The following is a 23,883-nucleotide window of genomic DNA, read 5'->3' on the forward strand; positions in this document are numbered from 1 at the left end:
GTCTACAGACAATTCCTTGGACTTCATGGCTTGGTTTGTGCTCTGGCATGCACTGTTAACTGTGGGACCTTATATAGACAGGTGTGTGCCTTTCCAAATCATGTCTAATCAACTGAATTTACCACAGGTGGACTCCAATCAAGTTGTAGAAACATCTCAAGGATGATCAGTGGAAACAGGATGCACCTGAGCTCAATTTTGAGTGTCAGCAAAGGCTGTGAATACTTATGTAAATGTTATTTTTTTCGTTTTTTATTTTTAATAAATTTGCAAAGATTTCAAACAAACTTCTTTCATGTTGTCATTATGGGGTATTGTTTGTAGAATTTTGAGGAAAATAATGAATTTAATCCATTTTGGAATAATGCTGTTACATAACAAAATGTGGAAAAGCAATGTGAATACTTTCCGGATGCACTGTAGGTGCTATGTTAAAGACTTTTATTTTCATATAAATATTTATATCCCATTACCTCTAGGGGGTGCTATTTTTTTATTTTATTTTAAGTAACAAAAATGCAGAAGGAATGGTTATCTGTGAAAGGTTCAGATTCTAAGCTTTTAAATGATACCTCATATGCCTGATTTATGTATGCGAATTTAAAGTTTTAAGCGTAAACTTTTTTTGTGACATAGCACCATCAGTGGGTCCAATAGAGTTAAAGAACAGCTGGGAACCGTGAGTCAGATGGCTCTTTGCAGCTAAGTAATATACATGTATATACCAAGAAAGTTGTTAATTGTGCTTAAATGGTGCTTGTTTAACAAAACCAGAGAAGATTATTTTTGCGATTGGTGTTCCAGAAGTCCACATTCATCTCTGTTGTCTTGGAAGCATTAGCAACAGGTTGTTGTGGCTCACAGCAGGGTTGGGAGGGTTACTTTTTTAATGTAATAGGTTACAGATTACTGATTACTTAATAATAAATGTATTCCGTAACGTAATCCAATTACAGCAATATGAAAGTAATGTAATCAAATTACTTTTCATTATTTTTGGATTATCACAAGGGTACATAGAGTATGTAAATAAAGTCAAGATAAAATCAATATGATCTCTAAAACTTTAAATTATGCCTTGAATGCAAACAGAACATGTTTGAGTAATATTATGAGTACTGTTGTAGCTGTTATTATATTTAAGGAAAACAAACATGTACACTGCACCCTACCAAGAAAACAGAAAATGAGCTGTTAATGTTGAACAGCTCAGTATTTTTAAAGAAATCAGGTGAGTTATCTGTCTGCTACAGAAAAATAAAATTTTCTCATATAGCAAATATAATCAGAACAGATACACTGAATTATGTCTTGGTTAACATTAAACTAAATCTGACAGGATATACCTCAGATTCAAAAACACTGCAAAGTGTATTTCTACCATGTATTGCAGTTAGTGGGTATAGGCAACTGTAATTTGCACTATTCATTAACTTCAGACTGTATTCAATAGGTAGATCACACGTAATCATCATCATCATCATCATCATTATTGTTTTCATAATTAAATGCTGGAGTGTCTTTCCTCTGCTTGCTCATGATCCAAAGTCAAACATCACCAGCTAACAGTTTATGGCTGATTTCTTTATTTATGTTTATGTTTAAGGAGGATTTTAAAGGGGAAAAAAATGTTTTGATTCCAAAAAGAAAACAAAATATAGTTTTAAAGAATATACATTTGAATAGATCAAAACAGATGTAAACTTTTAGTCTGTCTTTTCAATTACTTATTCCTAATTACTATAAGTGTTGAACATGTTACATTTGCCAGAATGTCTCCCTCACCCAGACATTTGAACTGATCTCAACAATAATTTATCAAAAACAGATAAATTATTCATTGATCTGTTTTTCCTAAGAACTTAAAACACATTTTCAATTAATTTGGTATTTATGTGTACAATATGGATTTGTTAACAATGATCAGGTTTGCAAAATCATGGTGAAAAAGGAGAGAAAGTCATAGCAGGTTTTCCAGGTTTTTTTTATTTTATTTTTATTTTTTATTTTTTATTTTTTTGTATTGTTGTTTTATTCAAATTTTTTTTTTTTTTTTTTTTTTTTTTTAAATGATGAAGGTTTAAGGACAGTTCACCTGGGGGAGGGGTCATTTTTTTCAGCTTCAATACGGAACGGAACAACATACATGACGTCCTGGCTAATATACAATGCATCTGGAAAGTATTCACAGCGCTTCACTTTTTCCACATTTTGTTATGTTACAGCCTTATTCCAAAATGGATTAAATTCATTATTTTCCTCAAAATTCTATAAACAATACCCCATAATGACAATGTGAAAGAAGTTTGTTTGAAATCTTTGCAAATATATTAAAAATAAAAAACGAAAAAAATCACATGTACATAAGTATTCACAGCCTTTGCCATGACACTCAAAATTGAGCTCAGGTGCATCCTGTTTCCACTGATCATCCTTGAGATGTTTCTACAACTTGATTGGAGTCCACCTGTGGTAAATTCAGTTGATTAGACATGATTTGGAAAGGCACACACCTGTCTATATAAGGTCCCACAGTTAACAGTGCATGCCAGAGCACAAACCAAGCCATGAAGTCCAAAGAATTGTCTGTAGACCTGTATCGAGGCACAGATCTGGGGAAGGGTACAGAAAAATTTCTGCAGCATTGAAGGTCCCAATGAGCACAGTGGCCTCCATCATCCGTAAATGGAAGAAGTTGGAACCACCAGGACTCTTCCTAGAGCTGGCCACCTGGCCAAACTGAGCGATCGGGAGAGAAGGGCCTTAGTCAGGGAGGTGACCAAGAACCCAATGTTCACTCTGACAGAGCTCCAGCATTTCTCTGTGGAGAGAGGAGAACCTTCCAGAAGAGCAACCATCTCTGCAGCATTCCACCAATCAGGCCTGTATGGTAGAGTGGCCAGACGGAAGCCACTCCTCTGTAAAAGGCACATGACAGCCCACCTGGAGTTTGCCAAAAGGCACCTGAAGGACTCTCAGACCATGAGAAACAAATATTGAACTCTTTGGCCTGAATGGCAAGCATCATGTCTGGAGGAAACCAGGCACTGCTCATCACCTGGCCAATACCATCCCTACAGTGAAGCATGGTGATGGCATCATCATGCTGTGGGGATGTTTTTCAAGCGGCAGGAACTGGGAGACTAGTCAGGATCGAGGGAAAGATGAATGCAGCAATGTAAAGAGACATCCTTGAAGAAAACCTGCTCCAGAGCGCTCTGGACCTCAGACTGGGCGAAGGTTCATCTTCCAACAGGACAACGACCCTAAGCACACAGCCATGATAACAAAGGAGTGGCTCTGGGACAACTCTGTGAATGTCCTTGAGTGGCCCAGCCAGAGCCCAGACTTGAACCCGATTGAACATCTCTGGAGAGATCTGAAAATGGCTGTACACCGACGCTCCCCATCCAACCTGATGGAACTTGAGAGGTCCTGCAAAGAAGAATGGGAGAAACTGCCCAAAAATAGGTGTGCCAAGCTTGTAGCATCATACTCAAAAAGACTTGAGGCTGTAATTGGTGCCAAAGGTGCTTCAACAAAGTATTGAGCAAAGGCTGTGAATACTTATGTACATGTGATTTTTTTTCCTGTTTTCTTTTATATATATATATATATATATATATATATATATCATTTTGCAAAGATTTCAAACAAACTTCTTTCACATTGTCATTATGGGGTATTGTTTGTAGAATTTTGAGGAAAATAATGAATTTAATCAATTTTGGAATAAGGCTGTAACATAACAAAATGTGGAAAAAGTGATGCAAAATTTCCGGATGCACTGTAGTACAGTTCGCATTTGCAACCATGCAAACCGGGGGATTTATATGCCGTACCAGCAATGATGCACAAATCGTGTCATTATTGGCAGCTATTCCTGCTCCCACCAAATGATGAGGGCCACGGATTGCTTTGAGCACTAAGCCTAACTCATTTTAGCACATTTTAAATATAATAATAAATGTAATAATACAGAAAGTAAATGTTTGATTATAAAATGTTAAGTAGATATATCTTAAGGATATATCCAAAGACTAAATCTTGGAATAAACCTAATAATACAAAGTCTTGTCTTTGTCTAATGAACTAAGTAAATGGAAAAAAAAAAAAAAAAAATAAAGTATAGAGAGTCAAGATGAGGCCTCAAAGTTGGAGATCAGGTGTGAAGATTGAGGTGTTAGTCTGACAATCAAAGATTAGTTAAGGTCTTTATACCCTCTTGAGACTGTGCCAAAAAAGACTTCCTTTTTTGGTACAGCGAGTTCTGCACGGATTAAAGTTGTAACTCAAGGTGTCAGGTCATATTGTTATGACCAACTGATGTGTGAAAACTGCGGTTAAGTAGAAGAGATATGTTGCAGAATAGCTCGTGCATATATCTTTGCCAAGTGCTCGTAAATTTCATGATCTCAGCAAAATACAAACACAGGTGTCTTAAAGACATCCTGTGTTCACAGACATGTGTCTGTACATTGCTTGGAACAATAACAACTATAAACTAAGCTCTCTCTGCATCCAGCTCTGAAACCTCATCAGGTCAAAAGGGCAACAAGCTCATATACTAAAAGTCCAAAATGTATATTCTTGGTCTCATGCATGTTCCAGTTTCTCATGGCTACATTGGACACACAAGGCACAAACCATATACAAGGGCAGAGAAAGAGCATGAAGTAATCTTCTAACACACATACTGAACATATAAGGCTTACGTCTGGTAACATGCATGTATAAACACAAGGATGGGCATATAAGGAATACATGGAGTATTAATACAATGATAATGTTATATAAAGAATAGACATAAGCTGATTACATAAATGTATATATATATGAATATATATATATCGCATAGCTTCTGATTATAGTTGAGTATGTAAATGTGGATATATTAATATCATTGTATAATATAAATAAGCAAAAGTATTAAAAATATAGGAAGGACTCTAGCCACTTGCATAACACTGTATGTCAGGAAAATTCACTATTTCTTTTGTCAAAAATTAAAACCTGTAATCGTGACAGTAATCCCAATTTTTTTAATGTAACTGTAATCTGATTATGATGGTTTTTTTATGTAACTGTAATGGATTACAGTTACCTATTGTTTTTGTATCCTGATTATCTGACACCATTACTAGTAATCTGTTACTCCTCAAGCCTGCTTCACAGTAATACCAGCCATTAAACCTACCATCTGTAGGCAGGCACATTCAGGGCTATTCATAATGAGACCAATCAATGTTGTGTCATCTGGGAGCATAGAAGTTTTAAAGAGGGATCAATGGAGATGAAGTCATATGCCAGTGCAACTCATCTGAGAATTTCTGATTGAAAATTCTGTTGGTTTTGTTGCATTTGTTTGGCTTGGTAAACACAAATCTAGTCTGGAGGTATAAAGTGAGAGAGAGATTACAACAATTACTGTTGGGAATCACTGTCTTTTTAATTGCATCATTGTATTCTGTCAGTATTTCGACGAGAAAACACCCTGCAGATCCGTATCTTTGTTCCTTTCCTACAGGATACTCCGTTTAAAGGTAGATTCAGTCTGCATAAATGCAAACTCCTGTCTTGTTTAAGACCCTTAGCTGTGGGGATTTGGGGATGGGGGGGTTAGAGAGAATGAGGTAAGACAGAGAAAGTCAACATATTGTTTAGTGTCAGCTTGGCAGTGTGTACCAGTGTTGATGTAGACTCAGTGGGCCAGGGTGTTTCACCTCTGATAGCTTATCAAACAGCAAATGACAAACATTCACAAGGGACAACAGAACAGACAACAGAAGTCAGGATAGAGCTCAACAGTGATTGTCCACTTTTTGAAGTGGCCTGGTTGCTGGTTTCTGGAAGTATTTTTCTCATTGATATTCTTCTTAGGTATTTGAGATTTTTTTTAAAAAAAGTTGTAAACCTGGGACCAAACAAACCAACTCAAAAACACATTCAAAAACCATTAACAACTGAAACAATGAGCGCGTTTACATGTACATTCTTACACCGATTATGCTTAATAAGCCGACAACGTGTGTGGTCCTGTAAACGCAATAAACCGCATTCCTTTATCGGCATAAAGGCCATAAATGGCTTATGAATAACCCAATCGACACGGGTAGATATTTTCCCATTACACTGATTTCGCGTGCCATGTAAACATCTTACTTCTTATATATACAGTACTGTGCAAAAGTTTTAGGCACTGGTGAAAAATGTTGCATAGTAATGATGTCTTCAAAAATAATGCCATAAATAGTTTTCATTTATCAATTAATGTCATGCAAATTCCAGTAAACATAAAAAAGCTAAATCAATATTTGATGTGACCACCTTTGCCTTAAAAACAGCACCAATTCTCCTAGGTACACCCGCATACAGTTTTTCTGGGTTGTTGGCAGATAGGATTTTCCAAGCTTCTTGGAGAATTCACCACAGTTCTTCTATCTGTTTAGGCTGTCTCAATTGCTTCTATCTCTTCATTTAATCCCAGACTGACACAATGTTCAGTAGGGTGTCTGTTGTGGCCATGCTATCTGTTGTAGGGCTCCCTGTTCTTCTATTCTAATCTATTCTATTTACAAAAGTAATGTTTGGGAGTCTAAAATTTATATTTCCTATTGACACACTAAAGGTGAAGATATCCATAACTGTCTTCAGATAAATGTTTTTTGTGAAACATCTTATGTGCCTAAGACTTTTGCACAGTAATGTATATATACTGTATGTAATTACCAGTGGGGTAAGAATAATAAACTAAATTCAAGATTTATGTCTTCAGAATTTGTAGATATTTTAACTAGAAAAAAGACAAACATACTAATTAAGAACATTATTTGTTGCAGTGTACAGCCCCCCAACATACATATTCTGACTGATGCATCTTACAAGCCATAATGGCATTGGGGCTGTGGTGCAGCAGTTGGTGCACCTAGTCTAAAATATATCAAGCCTTGTTGCTCATATGGTTAATGCAAATTTGATTTGGGCTGCGACATGTCCAGATCAAACTCGCCATCTCTCTCTTAATAATTTTGCTGCCTCTCTACTGTACCTGTCTAATAAAGTGACATAAGTCCCAAAAATAAAAAAAAGTAATCCATGGCATCCCATTCATTTGCATTTTTTTTTTCTCCCTTTTCTCCCCAATTTGGAATGCCCAATTCCTAATGCGCTCTAAGTCCTTGTGGTGGCATACTGACTTGCCACAATCTGGGTGGCAGAGGACAAATCTCAGTTGCCTCAGCATCTGAAATTTCAATCCATGCATCTTATCATGTGGCTTGTTGAGCACATTACCATGGAGACATAGCGCGTGTGGAGACATCAGTGCACAACTCACACACCCCACCAAGATCGAAACATATTATGGCAACTGTGAGGAGGTTACCCCATGAGACTCTACCCTCCCTAGCAACCGGGCCAATTTTGTTGCTTAAGAGACATAACTGGAGTCACTCAGCATGCCCTGGATTCAAACCTGTGACTCCAGGGGTGGTAGTCAGCGTCTTTACATGCTGAGCTACCTAGGCCCCATCCCAATCATTTTCAATGTTTAAAATGTTTGATTAGTTGAATGATACACCAGTGGCAATACATTAGTTCACAAGAACGTCTGCGATCATTATGACTCAGAGAAACAGCTGATAATTTTGTTTGGAGTATAATTCTAAATAGATGGGTTGTGTATTCCCCAACCATATTTTATAGTTTGAGAGTTATGAGTAATGGTTAAGAATTCTAATACATCTTAGCATTTTCATCAGTCAATATATTTTACAAGACACTAATCTCATCAGTTTGAAGCATGTGCGATCGTGTCTAGAGACTGTGGTTCTCGAAATCCAATAGTTCCCACAAACTTTGCAGAAACAATATGTGCCTAGATGGTGATAATTAGCGTCCTCTTATTTGAGGAGCAGGAGGAAGTTCCAAATACACCTTCATACATAAATAAAGAAAGAAATAAAAACATGGGACATGTTTCTGCCTTTGGCAAGAAGACAGTGTCAGCAGATAATGACCTTATAAGAATCCCCTGGAAAGTAGCAAAGCTATCAGCACTTGAGTCTGCTATTGTGAACCTCAGAGCAGTCATATTCAACTTTTTCCTCAGGTAATTAAAGCACATGGACACAACAAAGGTTAGTTTAAGATGATAACTCAATTATCTAAGCCCTTTTCTCCTCTTCTCGTAAACCAGTGGCTTTTGTTTGCAGTTTCACAGGCCGTTAAGACTAATAATATGCAAAGGTGCTTCAAGGCATGTTGAAACCGGCGACAAAGTATTGTTGGCGAGCTTTGCAGCAAATTGCAACAGCAGACCCACGGATAGAGCTATTACTAATGGTCTGCACACTGCCAGCAATCTGACAGCTGCCCTTGTCATATGGAGGTGGTAATTAAAACAAACAGTGAATAGGCCCCGTGGTCAGAGTCGTTTCTGTGACTGCAATAACTTGTGACAGATACACTGTATGAGGCCCACATGATTTCACGGCAAGGCAGAGTGTGTTTCATTTTGCAAAGGTAATTCTCTCAGCTTTAAGCTATTCATTCAAGAGTTAAGTTTGAAGATTTTGATCGATTTCCTGCACAACAAGAGTGGACTCGACTGTTATACTTGAAAAATCATTGCTCTGGGATCAATTCTCTATTTAGTGTGATATTCAGTCGAGAAGATGCTTGTTTTTCCTGTAAATTAGCTTGGGTTGTGTTGTTGCTTACTTGCAAAAGTGTTCAAACAACTCAAGAGTACTGAAGTTCCTTTTTGTGGGTAGTCTGGGAGATTGTCATGACTACAGCGCAGAGTGCAGAAAGTTTGAACAGCTGAGATCAGGGAAATTTGAGTTGTAACTATTCTCAGGTATTGAGAAAGCAGGCCACGGAGATGCACACACACCTCAGAGCTGTACATGTACATGTTCACCCACACCGACATCCTCCCTCTAGGATGTTACTCATGCTTTGTGTGAATTAATCATCATAATTAGCAGACCTTGTAGTATGCAACTTTCAAAATAGCACTGGCCTCACAGTGATGTAGCACTTTCTATTAAAACCAAAGGCATGTTTGTATTAACTGTCCTCTCTACTGTACCTCATTGGGTTGAGGCACCGCATGTTGCCCTTGCTCGCATATCCCGTGTGTGCTTATTTCCCTGTAATTTGGCACAAAATTGTCTTTTTCCCTCTCACATCCATCACATCTTAAACTACCATTCTGCTGCTCTGAAATTAAACCACAATGCAACCATATTGTTTGAACTTGTATAACATTTCTATACAATCAGATTTTAGGGTTTGGGTTAGGATTATGGTTAGGCTAAGGGTTACGGTTGGGGGTTCAACAACATTCATCAACCAATCATTTCTGTGTGATTTTAAGTGTAGGTTAAGGTTTGTGTTAGAGTTAAAGGGTTAAATGTTGGGTGTTTTCCAAACTGCATTTTTCGTCCTTAAAGGGCACTTCGGGAAAGGAACGCCACTCAAATGGTCATTCCAAACTAAAGTAAGTTTCACAAAGGGCCCTTTCACAAAACTTTTAGTGAAGGGTACATTTAAACTGGATTGCCTTCAGAGTGCCCACATCAAGGTCTCTATCATTCATAGTGAGTAGGGCATAGGGATGATCACTTTCAATTGGAATTCGGCCATAGTTTTTGGCGCAAGAATTTATATATGCACTGTACTGTATGCAATGCATTGAGGCACCACACAATGCATAGGGGCACCATATGAAACCTGTAAGTTGGACCAGTAATTGCAAAGACAGACTTGGTGTATAAGCAAATTGCTTGGTAGCATTGGTTGACACATCAAAAGGTCAGCAACACAGACTCCATAGTGTTCAATGTATTCGGCAAAGCTGACCAGAGTCATGTCGAAGCCCCTACAGGATGTAATTTTGCTGTGGCTCCAGAGTGATTAGTCACATGGCTCAGGTGTTTGGCTCAACTGAGCAACTGCCATTTAGATGAATGGGAATGCTAATGCTATCTCCTGGTATTTGAGCTCCTTGTTTCATCCCAGTTCAGATGAAACTTTTCAATAAAGGTCTTGAGGAAAGTTTGAGACTTTCAAGGCAAGTAATTAGTAGTAATTTAGTAGACGCTTTTATTCAAAGTGACTTACAGTACACTTATTACATCAACATCCCACTGGAGTAACTTGAGGTTAATGCAAGTGTCTTGTAAAGGACATAAAAGTGAGAGCTCATGATTTTCCCCTTGCAGGGTTATACCCAAGTAAGGTAGTTATGCTCAATGGTAAACAAGTAGGGCATCTTGTGAAAAATTTGTCAGCAGAAAATATACATGAAGTGCATTTGGGGAGTACATTGCTGACTTACCGTATTTTTATGACTAAAACTAAATAAAAACCTTGAGACATCAGCTGAATTATGTAATTAATTTTATGTAATAATAATTATAAATGTGAAGGGCTTAGTGCAGGCGAGTAATGCAATAAATCTAATGTATGTTGCCTGGGCATAATTGACACACATGTTTGTGTGAGTGTGTGTGTGTGTGTGTGTGTGTGTGGTCGGGTTTGGGTGGTTTATGAGGACATTTTTTTTTTTTAGGTTACAAATTAGTAATTACAAGGGTATTATGCTAAAAAAATTGTTTATGTAAAAATGCAGAAAGTTTTTTTTTATTTTTTTTTTGTGAGGGTTAGGTTTAGAGGTAGGGTTAGGGTTAGGGGATTGAACCTATAGTTCGTACAGTATAAAAATCATTATGTCTATGGAGAGTCCTCATAAGGATAACAGCACCAATCTGTGTGTGTGTGTGTGTGTGTGAGGGCGGGTTTGGGTGGTTTGAGGAATTTTGTTTAGGTTACAAACTAGTAATTACAAGGGTATTATGCTATAAATGTGTGTTCAAGAAAGTACTGCCTCAAGTTACAATATTTTATCATAATTAAACTGCCACTAGCATAGTCTGATTTCTATCAACAACAAAATTAAGGAATTTAGTAATTTTTGGGTGCTGCAACACACATTTTAACATTGAAAACCTTATCATTGATGAATATTTTCAGTGTTTTCAGTTTATATTGAATATGGGCTAAATGCACTTGATAGAAAAGAGACAGAAAGCACAAAATAACTGAAGAGAAAAATCTAACTAATCATTTACTCACTGTTATGTGATGCTTATGCAAAACAAACTAATTGCTGTGACTGTGACAAAGATCAGTAACAAACAGATTTTAAAGGGACAGTTCACCCAGAAATTACAATTCTGTCATAATTCACTCACCCTCATGTCGTTCCAAATCTGTATGATTTTCTTTCTTCTGTGAAATAAAAGAAATTCAGCATGTTGTCACTGCTCTATTCCATACAATAAAAGTGAATGGTGACCAGGGGCTTTCAAGCTCCAAACATGACAAAAATTCCATAAAAATGGTCCATACAACTCGCGTGCAAATAAAACATACAGGTTTGCATCGACATGAGAGTGAGTAGAATTGTAATTTTAGGAAAATAATCCTTTTAGGGTGAAGTGTGTAATTTCTGTGCTGCAGTGCTCCTAGGGTGTGACTACGTCATAATTTTTGGTATTCTGTTTGTTTGGTTCCCTTAGTGGCACATAAATTACACATTTCACCTTCAAGTGCTTGTTTTGGAAAGAGACCACCAATTGCATAATCTCATCATTTTATTGGCTGAAAGCCCAGTAAGCAGGTGTCAATCAATCACTTGTTGGCTGTTGAGTGGTGGAGGTTGATTGATGGGAGTGTACTGTTGCTCTCTGCCATACCTCCTCTTATGTGCCAAATATCCCAGCTCACAGAACCTCGCATGGCAAACGATAATGCATCCATCAGGTGGGTGTCATTGCTAATTACCAGACAGCTCCCAAAAATTGAGTTTTAATTCAAAGAAAAATAGGATACACAACATCCCCTGCAAAAAACAATTTGGAGAGCCATGTGTCCTATTGCTCAGTCATGATCAAGTTAACGTCTTCGGAGTCAGTTATCATTAATCAGATTTGGTGAGAATGAATTAACTCACAATTACTGGATGGCATCCAATGCTATGGGCCTTTTGCATGTAAAGGAAGGTGCATGGAATATTGCAGTCTGCTAAACTGTTAGATGAAGATGACTATTACATGTTTCAGTCTCATTTGACAGAGAGCTAATCCTGGAACTGTTTGATTGTTAAGATAATATGTTAATATAGTTGATTCCACTGTTAGGAATATTATGATCTTTAAGCAAAAGCTTAATGGAGAAGAACCTCCTGAGCAGCTGGGTGACCGACCAAACATTGCTAAAACGGCTTACATTTTGTTGCTGGCTAAAAAAAAAATTTTTGTAATATCATTGAAATAAGGAAAAAATAGAATAATTTTATCTAATATACAGTGGCCCCAAAAGTATTTGGACACTTAAGTCACATTTTAAAATGTATGAATGTCATTGCATTACATGACAAAATATCAAAACAAGTGGCATCTGGAATCAAATAATGAAAGAAATTTTCTCAGAAGTAACTTCACTTTCCTGAGCCACGTTTGCAATAACTTTCAACCATTTGTTCTCATGGTCATTTTAGTGTATATGAAGTCAGTTCCCCTCAAGTTCACGCAAGTGTCCAAGCTGATTAACCACAGGTGTAGTCATGGACATGTTTCACTTTGACAACCGTGCATTAATTAATTTTTATATGAAAATACATGAATACATTTACATAACAGCATCTAGCCTAAATTATTTTCATCAGGTGTTGAAAATGTATATAACAATAATAACATTGCATCAGATGGTTTAAGCAATTATTCAAGCAAACAATAAAAAAAGAACAGAGTGGGTGTTTTTTCTTGTCGGTATTGCTGTAAGATTATTATTAACAGCATAATAAACAGTGTCAGGTCTTTTAAACAGGAGTAACTTGGTAAGGAGAAATGTTGGTAAAAAGCCAATGAATCTGCATTGTCCAGCCTGTGAACCCTTTAACACATTGTTTCTAAAGTTCACCAAGTGTCTGAAGTGGATGGTGGTCATTGAGAAGACACCAGAAAAATGTAAGATGTGCTTCAAAACTTCATCTAATGCTGGCTGTTGCATTTGGACTGATGCATGAGAAACAAACAAGCATGATTTATTTTTATTAGGAAAATTAGAAAAGGACACTAGTAATTTTGAGCCCCACATTTCACAACATATTTTCCGGAGGGACAAACAAAATTACATAATGTGAAAAGATTGTCTATGTTTTTAATTCAAGAGTGTACTGTAGGACTGGCTTGCAAATGTAGAATTTTGCCAGATATTCAAGTCAGTTTCTTCTAATAATCCCAGATACAGCATATGCACGTTTAATACTTCATAATTAATCAGCACAGCTAAATAGCATACATTTTCTGATGGATCAGTTACGTGTGACACTCTTATCTCTGTGATTTATACAGACATTGCTTATCCAGTGCGAATCGATGGCAAACCTTTCAGACGTCTGCAGTAGCCTAATAAAATTATTTTAGGCTACTTAGTCTGTTGTTGGAATCAGCACCTGTCATGATCAGCTCACGAATCACATCATGTTTAAATGCTGCCTCATCACTGATAATCCATTCTGTTTAAAATTTTGGACCCAATACAGTCGCCAAAACCAGATATTTGTCAGTGTAGAAGCACACACACATATTAATGTGGCCGCACGGAAAATGTAGCGCTTTCTGCTAGGAGTGGGAAGTGAGCGGCTGGAGAGGGGATGAGCACAGGCTCTTGAAAAGTGCTCCAGTGAAATTCTGATTGCTCGCATGCTTTGGTTGGTACCCGGTACTATCGATATTGTAGTAAGTATTTTTACATTAGTATTGACGTACTGAAGTACATTTGACATTCCTATGTAGGACTAAAATATTCAAATATATGATTGCACTTTCCTCATCATGATTTCTGTTGGCTTGATTAGTGATTACGGGATTGAGGAGGATTGTGACTATGCAGCAGTACCATCAGATGATGAAAGAGGTAAAGGGACAGAACATATGATAGATTTGTAATGGGCCTTACAGCCAGAGCAGAACATGCTTCTGATTTCTACAGCTGCTTCTGTGACACAATCCCACTCGGCAGCTTTTGATCAACTCTATGGCATGACACTCATTTGAGCAATCCATGTCTGCAGGCTTCCACTAAAGGCCAAGATGTCTCATGTGATAAGGGCCCTCTGATCAGGCTGATGACCTTACAGACTTACAAATTTAATCAGAGGCCGCATCGCCTGCAGCACACAACCCCGTGCACTGTCTCTAAAGAAGCACAGAGCACAGGCAAGGGCAAAACTGGAATGTTAGTGGTGGTTAGACACCAGAGAGGGGCAAGGCACTGTTGTCATGAGAAAAACACTCATAGAGATCTTGAAGCCGTAGCCAGGACCTGCTCCAGATACTGGGCATATAGAAAGCACGATAGATAAAACTGATATTTAAAGTCACCCACAGACTACAACAGGTCGCACAGTTAGAGGCTATTTATGTCAAGCAAACATTCTGGTGAGCTACACTAGTAGGGTTTGTTTCATAAAAAAATAAAATAAAAAAAAACACTTTTAACCCTTTACGTCTGTTTTTCAAATGTTATCTCATATTCATAGGTACTCGTAAGTGTGGTTCTAGCATGTGCAATTTTATCCTGAAATGTACATTATCAACATACCAACAACCACAGTGGTTGCCACACAGCCTGTCCAGTTCCCTTTGGCTGTTGATGAGTCTGTCCAGTTCCCTGTGGTCACCAAGTGTGTCCTCGCTCCCATCCTGGAGCCACCTGTCCATTTCCCTGTGGCTGTCGACGAGTCCATCCAGTTCCCTGAGTCTGTCCAGTTCCCTGAGACTGTCGATGAGTCTGTCTAGTTGCATGAGACTGTCGACGAGCCTGTCCAGTTCCCTGTGGCTGTCGATGAGTCTGTCCAGTTCCCTGAGACTCTCCAGTTCCCTGTGGCTGTCGACAAGTCTGTCCAGTTCCCTGAGGCCATTGACGAGCCTGTCCTGTTCCCTGTGGCCCTCACCGAGCCTGTTCAAGTCCCCATGTCAAGTCAAGTCTTCTCGTCCAGTCGAGCTGTCACATCAAGTTAAGCTGGCATGTCAAGTCATCATGTCCAGTCAAGTCATCCTTTCCAGTCAAGACGTCACTTATAATCAAGCTATTATGACAAGTCAAGCTGTCATGTCAAGACAAGTTCCCACGCCAAGTCTAGTCACCATACTTTGTCAAATCACTACGCCTAGTCAAACCACCAAGCCTAGTCAAGCTGCCAAGCAAAGTCAGGCCACCAAGCCTAGTCAAGCCACCAAACCAAGTCAAGCAGCCAAGTCTAATCAAGTCATCAAGCCAAGACAAGCCACCAAACCATTACACCAAGCCAAACCATCACACCAAATCAATCCACCATGCCAAGTCAAACTGCCACGCCAAGTCAAGTCATCTCACCAGTTCAAACTGTCAAGCCAAGTCAAGCAGCCAATTCTAGCCAAGCTATCACGCCTAGTTGAACTGACACACCTAGTCAAGATGCAATGTCAATTCAAGTCATCAAGTCAAGCCACCATATTAAGCCAAGCCGCTACACTTAGTCAAGCAGCTATTAATCAAGCCATCTTACATCATGTCTTAAGTCATCATGCTAGTTGTACCAGTCAAGCTGGTACTGTCATGATCCTGCCTCTTTGGTATTGTTTTATTCTTGTTTTGGCAGGATTGTGACATTTTCCTACGCCCATCTCTTGGGCTGTCCCAGGTGCTGTTGTTTTCCTCTCTCCCTCGTGTTTCTCACAGGTGCTGCTCAGCAGCGCAATCAGCATTGCCATGGCAGCTCTGATTTGCGCTGCTCATGATTATTGGCAGCACCTGACCTCAGTCTTCCCTTCCTCTATTCTCTCCTTTGTCTTTTCTTCCCCACCATATCATTGTGTTTGTTTACAGTCCTGTCAAGTATTCCTGTCTTTTCCAGTTTTCCCCAGTCGGTTTGTTTTCAGTTCTCTTTTTGTCTTGCTGTTATTATTTTCTCCCCCGTGAGAGTTTTTGTTTGTATTTATTTGTGTATATAATATATTTATAATAAATACAATTTATCAAATATGTGTAACACCATCACATTCACATTTATCCTGTTCTGTGTGATTTCTAAAGACTGCTCAAAACCATTGTGACAACACACACACACACACACACACAATTTGGTAAATGAGTGAAACACATTGATTTTACACCATAATATTGACAATGTTTTAACTATATTTCATACTTGTTGATCTTTCAATTAAATTGAGATTTGAATTAAAACTGGTTGAATTAAATTAAACCATTGTGCAAACAGTGCAAATGACTTGACTCATCAGTCCCACCTGGATTTTATTCATAAATAAATTTGCATCTTGTTATGATTGACTATTGTTTGCCTTGTGTTTTGCCTCTGTCATCTGTTTCCCCAGACTACATTCCCCATAATTCACTGCCCTCATCACTACCAGCTGTTCCCAATTGTTTTCACCTGTCTACCATTACCTCATTTATCCTTGTGTATATAATCCCCTGATGTCTGCTCTGTCTTTGTCAGTTGTTGTGTTTCTCTTCCATTCATTTACCTAGTTCCCATCATGGATGTTTTGTTTGTTTTATTCCCCAGTTCTTTGTTCTGCCGTGTTCCTGAGTTTTCTATGTTAATTTATACCTCACTATGTTTCTTAATTAAATTTCTTAAGCTGCACCTAGATCCTGCTCTTGTGTTTCCCTTCGAAACGTTACAGAACAACTGACCGCACATATGGATCTAGCGGCTATGTTCATTCAGCTGAGCCGGGAGGACTTACCCATTATGGAGTATTTCCGCGGTTTCTGCACCATTGCCTGCCTCACAGATTTTTCGGACTCCCATCTCAAGGCAATATACTGGATTGGTTTAACAGCTCACCGATGGAGGGAATTGCCTGAGATGGGAGACCACACATGGAGGGAGTATGTGAGGTTAACCCAGGACACTCTCGCTTCTGAGGATCCTCCCTCTCTCTGTCCCGATCCCGGCTTCCGAGCCTCCCACGCCTGAGTCTGCTTCACGCCATGTCACAGCCACGTCTGAGTCTGCTCCATGCCATGTCACAGCCACATCTGAGTCTGCTCCAAGCCATGTCACAGCCACACCTGAATCTGCTCCACGCCATGTCACAGCCATGCCTGAGTCTGCTCCATGCCATGTCACAACCACGCCTGAGTCTGCTCCACGCCATGTCACAGCCACACCTGAGTCTGCTCCACGCCATATCACAGCCACGCTTGAGTCTGCCTTCTGCGACTCCTTGCTCCAAGCCTCCCGCGGCCCCTGTCTCAAAGCCTTTCTTGGCCTCTGTCTCCAAGTTGAATGATCTGCCTTTGATGTCGGTGCATAGGGCCATGAAGACCCTACCTCACAAACCATCAGCACCCATGCCTGCCACGGCCAACGAGCCAGCGTCCACGCCTGCCACGGCCGACAAGCCAATGCCCACGCCTGCCATGGCCAACGAGCCAATTCCCATGCCTGCCATGGCCAACGAGCTGGAAGCCTTGTCCATCTCAGAGCCTGCGTTGCCAGCCTCATCCATCCTGCATTGCCAGCCTCGTCCGTCCCAGAGCCTGTGTTGCCAGCCTTGTCGATCCCAGAGCCTGCGTTGCCAGCCTCATCCATCCCAGAGCCAGCTTTGCCAGCCTCGTCCATCACAGAGCCAGCGTTGCCAACTTTGGCCATGCAGAGGAGGAGGAGAAGAAGAAAGGCTTCTGTTTCCAAATCTCTGCCCATGTTCACAACCACAGAGGTCCTTTCCGAGTCTCTGCCCATGCTCACGACCACAGAGGTTGTTCCCGAGTCTCTGCCTGTGCCCACGACCATAGAGGTCATTCCCGAGTCTCTTCCCATGTTCGCGACCACGGAGGTCATTTCCCAGTCATCCAGTAGTCTTTGTCTCGAGCCTCCCACGGCTCCTCATTCCGTGGCTCCAGCCCTTGAGCCTTCTACATTTCCACCTCCCACGGCTCCGCCTGACACGGCTTCGCCCCTCGAGCCTCCCACGGCTCCGCCTGCCATGGCTTCGCCCCTCGAGCCTCCCACGGCTCCGCCTACCACGGCTCCGCTTGATCTGCTCTGGTCCTTTGGGTCTCCTGGCCAACTGCCTGATCTGCTGATATTATGATTTACTATTGTTTGCCTTGTGTTTTGCCCCTGTCATCTGTTTCCCCGGACTGCATTCCCCATAATTCACTGCCCTCATCACTACCAGCTGTTCTCAATTGTTTTCACCTGTCTTCCATTACCTCATCTATCCTTGTGTATATAATCCGCTAATGTCTGCTCTGTTTTTGTCAGTTGTTATGTATTTCTCTCCCATTCATATACCTAGTTCCCATCATGGATGTTTTGTTTGTTTTATTCCCCAATTCTTTGTTCTGCCGTGTTCCTGAGTTTTCTATGTTAATTTGTACCACACTTTGTTTCTTAATTAAACTTCTTTAGCCACACCTAGATCCTACTCTTGTGTTTCCCTTCGAAATGTTACACCTCTGAAAAAGTTTTTTTCATTATTTAGTGATAACTAAGAGTCCCACTCTGGGATTGTGTTTGATTACTGAACTTGGTTACCTGTGGCTGTACCTTGGAAAACATTTTGGCAATTTATGTTCTGACCAGTCTTCAGAGGATCTGTAAACATTTGTACATCTTAAGTATGTAAAGGGTTAAAATTTTAGATGATGTTGATATGTCGATATTGTACTAGGCCTATTCAGTGTTTATCCAAATGTACAAAAATGTATGTGCATACTTTATTTATGAATACCTACCAATGTGTATGAGATCAGCCTGGTATACCTGATGCAGGTCTTCTGAAAATAAAAATGTATGAATACATATAACACGGAAAGTGTTTCTCAGAGATTTCACTCCATATTTCTCAAATAAGATTTGACATGAAGATAAGTGGAAGACTCTGGGAAATATGCATTGCGTGTTGCTGAAAGAGTAATATGCATGCAATTGATCAAAGTGTTACACCGAGAGCAGCTTGTCTCTACACTGCAGGTTTAGAAAAGGTAGGAAAAGCAATAGAAAGGTACATCAATCATGTCTTATCTGTTATGGATAGATCAAACATGAAGGAAAGTTTGGAGGGCTAATCTACCTAACCTGATTTAATTTAGAACAAAATTATCTTGATAATGTATTGTTCAGATTTTGATGTGGACTGAAGGCAAGTACACTACTATTTACAAATTTGGACATGGTTGACTGAACGCTTTTTTTCCTGTGATCTTAAAAATGTTTTGTCCGGAAAGCTTATGCTTAAATGCTTCAAATCAGTTTTGAAGACAATTGTGACATATGATTTATTTTTACATAACCAAATTTTTAATACTTTTTCAGAGTGACTATTTGCACTAGGTGTAAATAGCACCTGCCACACAGCACGGACATTTGCATTCCAATAGTCTGGTGGGAAAACAGAAATTGAAGACAAACTGCACCCACTAGTGTTGCTGCAGCGCCGTGGGGTGTAACAACAGCGTGGAATTGCATTTTTTTCGTGTGAACGACCCGGGTTCTAATCCGCCTTTTGTCCTACATTTTCCGATCCCGTTTCCTGTCTCCACTCTTAACATTTCCTTTAATACTACTTATATGCCGCCACCTCAGATTGGAATCTTCTCCGGAGATGAAGCTACAAAACTTGGTGTCTTATAATCATTTAAAAATGTTACTATGTAACCTAGAGAGTGAATTAATGGTGTGTAAATGTTTTTAACTGGTTCTATGTCTTATGTTGGATTTAGTATTGTTTGTTGCAACTTTGTTGTATAATTGTATATGCAAACTCAGCTGCCTATCTTGGCCAGGACACTCCTGTAAAAGAGATTTTTTAATCTCAGTGGGTCTTTTTTCCTGGTTAAATAAAGGTAAAATAAAAAAATAAAATAATAATAATAATAATACAGGGCTTTTTGCAACCATTTTTCCTAACAGTGCGATTAAACTTTGCAAGAGGTCACACTGGTGTGACAACAGAGTTGGCTGACTCTTTATGTGCTGTGGTTTTTTGTTGCGTATGAGAAATATCAAGCAGCAAATGTTCCAAAAGCAAATCGAAACAGCTCTACCTGGATCAGTCACCGTGGCTCAATGGGCAGAACAGTGCAGAGCATGTGTGATTACATGTGGACCGGTCTCGAGCTCTCAGCTGCACAGATCATCATAGACTGCCTTCCAAATGTCATAACTCACACTCCAAAGGGCACTTTCAAGGGAGAACATTCATGATAGTCATGCTGTAAGACCACTTCAAACAGAATTTCCAATAAAACTTACTTAAAAAGGGAGTTCCAAATTACCCTTATTTTTTAGCCCTACATCTGTTAGCCTTTCAAATCTCTCACAGTGGATGGTAAAAATGTAATTTTTAAAAACAATTTTTTTATTTTTTTTTTCCTGAAATGTACTTATATGTACTTAATATTATTTGTTTTTGTCCATATAACACTTTGAGTGCTACTGCTCTCAAATGTTAGTCTGGAGCCCTGTAATAAATAAAAATAAATGTAAAGGTTGATTTTCTCGGCGTTATTTGGTCATGGTGAAGGTCAGGGAGTTGAGAGAAAGGTTTGCTCTGGGTAAAATTAACCATTTTTTTTTTTTTTTTTTTTTTTAACCATGGTATTACTACAGTAATATGGTGTTAATAAAGTAACCATGTTTATTTCTTTGATTACTATGATTTTACTGAAAAATACAAGGGTGATACTATGGTTACTGTAGTAATATCATGGTTAACTGCACTTAAACTATACTTCTGCCAAAAAAAAAAAAAAAATACAAAAAAAAGTATTTGCACTTAGCGCAAATAGTCACTGTCTTAAAGGAATAGTTCACCCAAAAATTAAAATTAACTCATTATTCACCCCGATGCCATCCAGATGTGTATGACTGTCTTTCTTCAGCAGAACACACAGTAGCAGATCCTGGCACAGGCAATATAGACAGCCGCCTAGGGCGGCAACATTCTGTGGGGCGACACTACAAGGTACATAAAAGGTAGCATAAAAGTAATCCATAAGACTCCAGTGGTTAAATGACTTCAGAAGCGACATGATAGATGTGGGTGAGAAACAGATCAATATTTAAGCCCCTTTTTACTCTAAATCTCCACTTACACTTTCAGACATGAAAGTGAAACTAAACAGCCATCAAATGTGACTTTCAGATGTGAAAGTGGAGATTTAGAGTATAAAAAGGACTTAAATATTGATCCGTTTCTCATGTTGTTTTTGTTGATATTAAGGGGGCACCACGTCAGATCTCGCCTAGGGCATCAAGTAAGCCAGAACCGTCACTGAGAACACAAATGAAGATTTTTAGAAGAATATAGAGCTCTGTCAGGTCCTTATAAAGGATGTACATGGGTGCCAGCACTTTAACGGTCCAAAAGTCACATTTAAGCAGCAAAAAAGTAATCCATGAGACTCCCGACAATTAATGAATGTCTTCTGAAGCAAATCGATTTGTTTGTGTAAAAAATAAATCTATAATTAAAAAGTTATTAACTTTTAAAAATCGCTTCCAGCCAGCAGTTGACGTGAAGCATGATGTAAGCACATTAGCAGGTTCATGTGACAAATCAGAAGCGGAATAGAAGAACAAATGTCATGTGAGAGTTCGGCCATTTCAAACAGCATCAGAGACCTGGATGGAAGCGCTGATTTAAAGTTAAAAACTTTTTAATTATCTACTTGTTTCTTACATAAACCTAACGATTTGCTAAGAAGACATTAATTGATCGACTGGAGTCACATGGATTACTTTTATGCTGTCTAAATGAGACTTTTGAACTGTCAAAGTGCTGGCACCCATGTACATCCATTATAAGGACCTGACAGAGCTCTATCTTCTTCTAAAAATCTTCTTTTGTGTTCTGCTGAAGAAAGACAGTCATACACATCTGGGATGGCATCAGGGTAAGTGAATAACTTACAAGTGCAACTCATCTAGTGAAAAATGTAAGGTAGCAAACAAGCCTCAATCATACATGGGAACTCCTTCAATACTGTTGAAAAAGTAGCCCAGGAAGGGTGGCTAATTTGAAGATGTAAAATATATATAAAGAATAGTGAGTTGTATCCAAACTTTTGACTGGTATTAAATTTCATAAGAAAAGTTGTATATAGCTACTGCAAAATCAAGCTGCTCACTGGATTTTGGAACAGAGCAAACGTGTAACCTATGAGTTTAGAAAGACTTATACTGTGCACACCATATCAAGTGACCCTTCTGTGAGGGAGGCCGAAATCAGCAGGTACTACAGAGTTGTACTGAAATATCTAACCAGCTTTTCCTACTTCTTTTTGTTAGACAGGGGTGGAGAGAGTAAGAGTGGAGTGTCGACATTTCTGGCCTAGATAGAGCTAAGTGGAGGCAGAATGGAAGGGTTTTGATTTAAAAGGCAGCTGCAAGGCAATGTCGAGCCCGAGATTAGTCAAGACGGTTGAGCAGCAGTTGATATCTATTCTGAGTTTCCCTTATTCTTGCTCTCTTTCTCTCTCGTTGTTTTTGTTTGAGAACTTTTATTCACCCCATGTGCAAACGTGATCTTATATGTTAGATTTTTACATTTTCTTAATAAAAAGTAAGTGGTGCTTGCAAATGCACAGGCCGACACCATGGTGCTATGGTGTTGTAGGCAGTTAGAAGGGTGTTGCTGTGTGGTTACTACAGTGTTCATAGTGTTTTTTTAGTTCATTGCAGTGCGATATTAGGGTGTTCTGGTTGGATGCTAATGCACTGCTAAAAAGTTGTAAGGGTTTCTGAGTGGTTGGCACAGTGTTGTTATGCAGTTGCAAAGGTGTTCTGTGTTTTTAGTGCATTTCTATGTGATTGCCTTAGCAAGTACCACTAAAAAGCATGCTGTGTTTAGAGATTTTTTTGTTAGAGATGTTATCTGAAAATATGATGATGTTGAAGGATACTTAAAAAGGATACCTTATTTATTTGTCAAGTAAGACCTAACATTTTAGCTTTGATACTTGTTGTTACAGTTATACTTTACTTACACGTGCTATACAGTGTTGAGATATTGAGAGAATTATTCTATTTCAGTGGCCTTGTTCGAAATCTTGTGCTTGACACTGTTGTGCATATTTCAAAATGGCATGGTTAAAAGATTGCAACAACTTCAAAGTCAAGTTGTATCAACTTCAACATGCAACATTGGGATTTGGGCAACTGTTTGCTTCGACTCAACACATTAAGTAACTCAAATTGGTATATTTCAGATATAGCAAGATTTCATGAAATCTATCATTTTAAAAGCCACCATATCATGTGAACCATAAGCATACTATAAGCACATGCATTTGCTTAGCCACTGTGTTTACTGTGGGTATATATTTATAGCCTGCATTCGAGCTTGATTTATCCTATCAGTATATTGTTTAGTTTTACTGAGTGACTAACCAGGCTGGTGATTTAGGGTTACACAATTAATTTCACTCAATTAGATAAGCAGATGGTCGATTCAGTGGTGGGGATGCCGGTCTTTATCTTTAACTCTTATGGTGACTCTTGAGGTGGACTGTGCTTGTATTAGAGTGCCCATGAGATGAGCCAAAGCATGCCAGATAGCTTTGAATTTACTCTACAAACATTATGGCACCCTGCAGATAAATCCAATTAATTGCCTGGCTAACTTTTTCAAAGTGCTGCCACACCTATTAACTTTTTTCTAAAAGGAAAACAATTCCTCCGCATGATATGTTTCTTAGCATATATTGAAAGACATTTTTGGAACAAACAGGCTTTTCTGGATCTTATTTCTTTTAACTAGGTTATTTGTGGAATTATCAGGTTATGGG

This window comes from Myxocyprinus asiaticus, chromosome 22, assembly GCF_019703515.2.
Source record: "Myxocyprinus asiaticus isolate MX2 ecotype Aquarium Trade chromosome 22, UBuf_Myxa_2, whole genome shotgun sequence".
Taxonomy (NCBI): Eukaryota; Metazoa; Chordata; class Actinopteri; order Cypriniformes; family Catostomidae; genus Myxocyprinus; species Myxocyprinus asiaticus.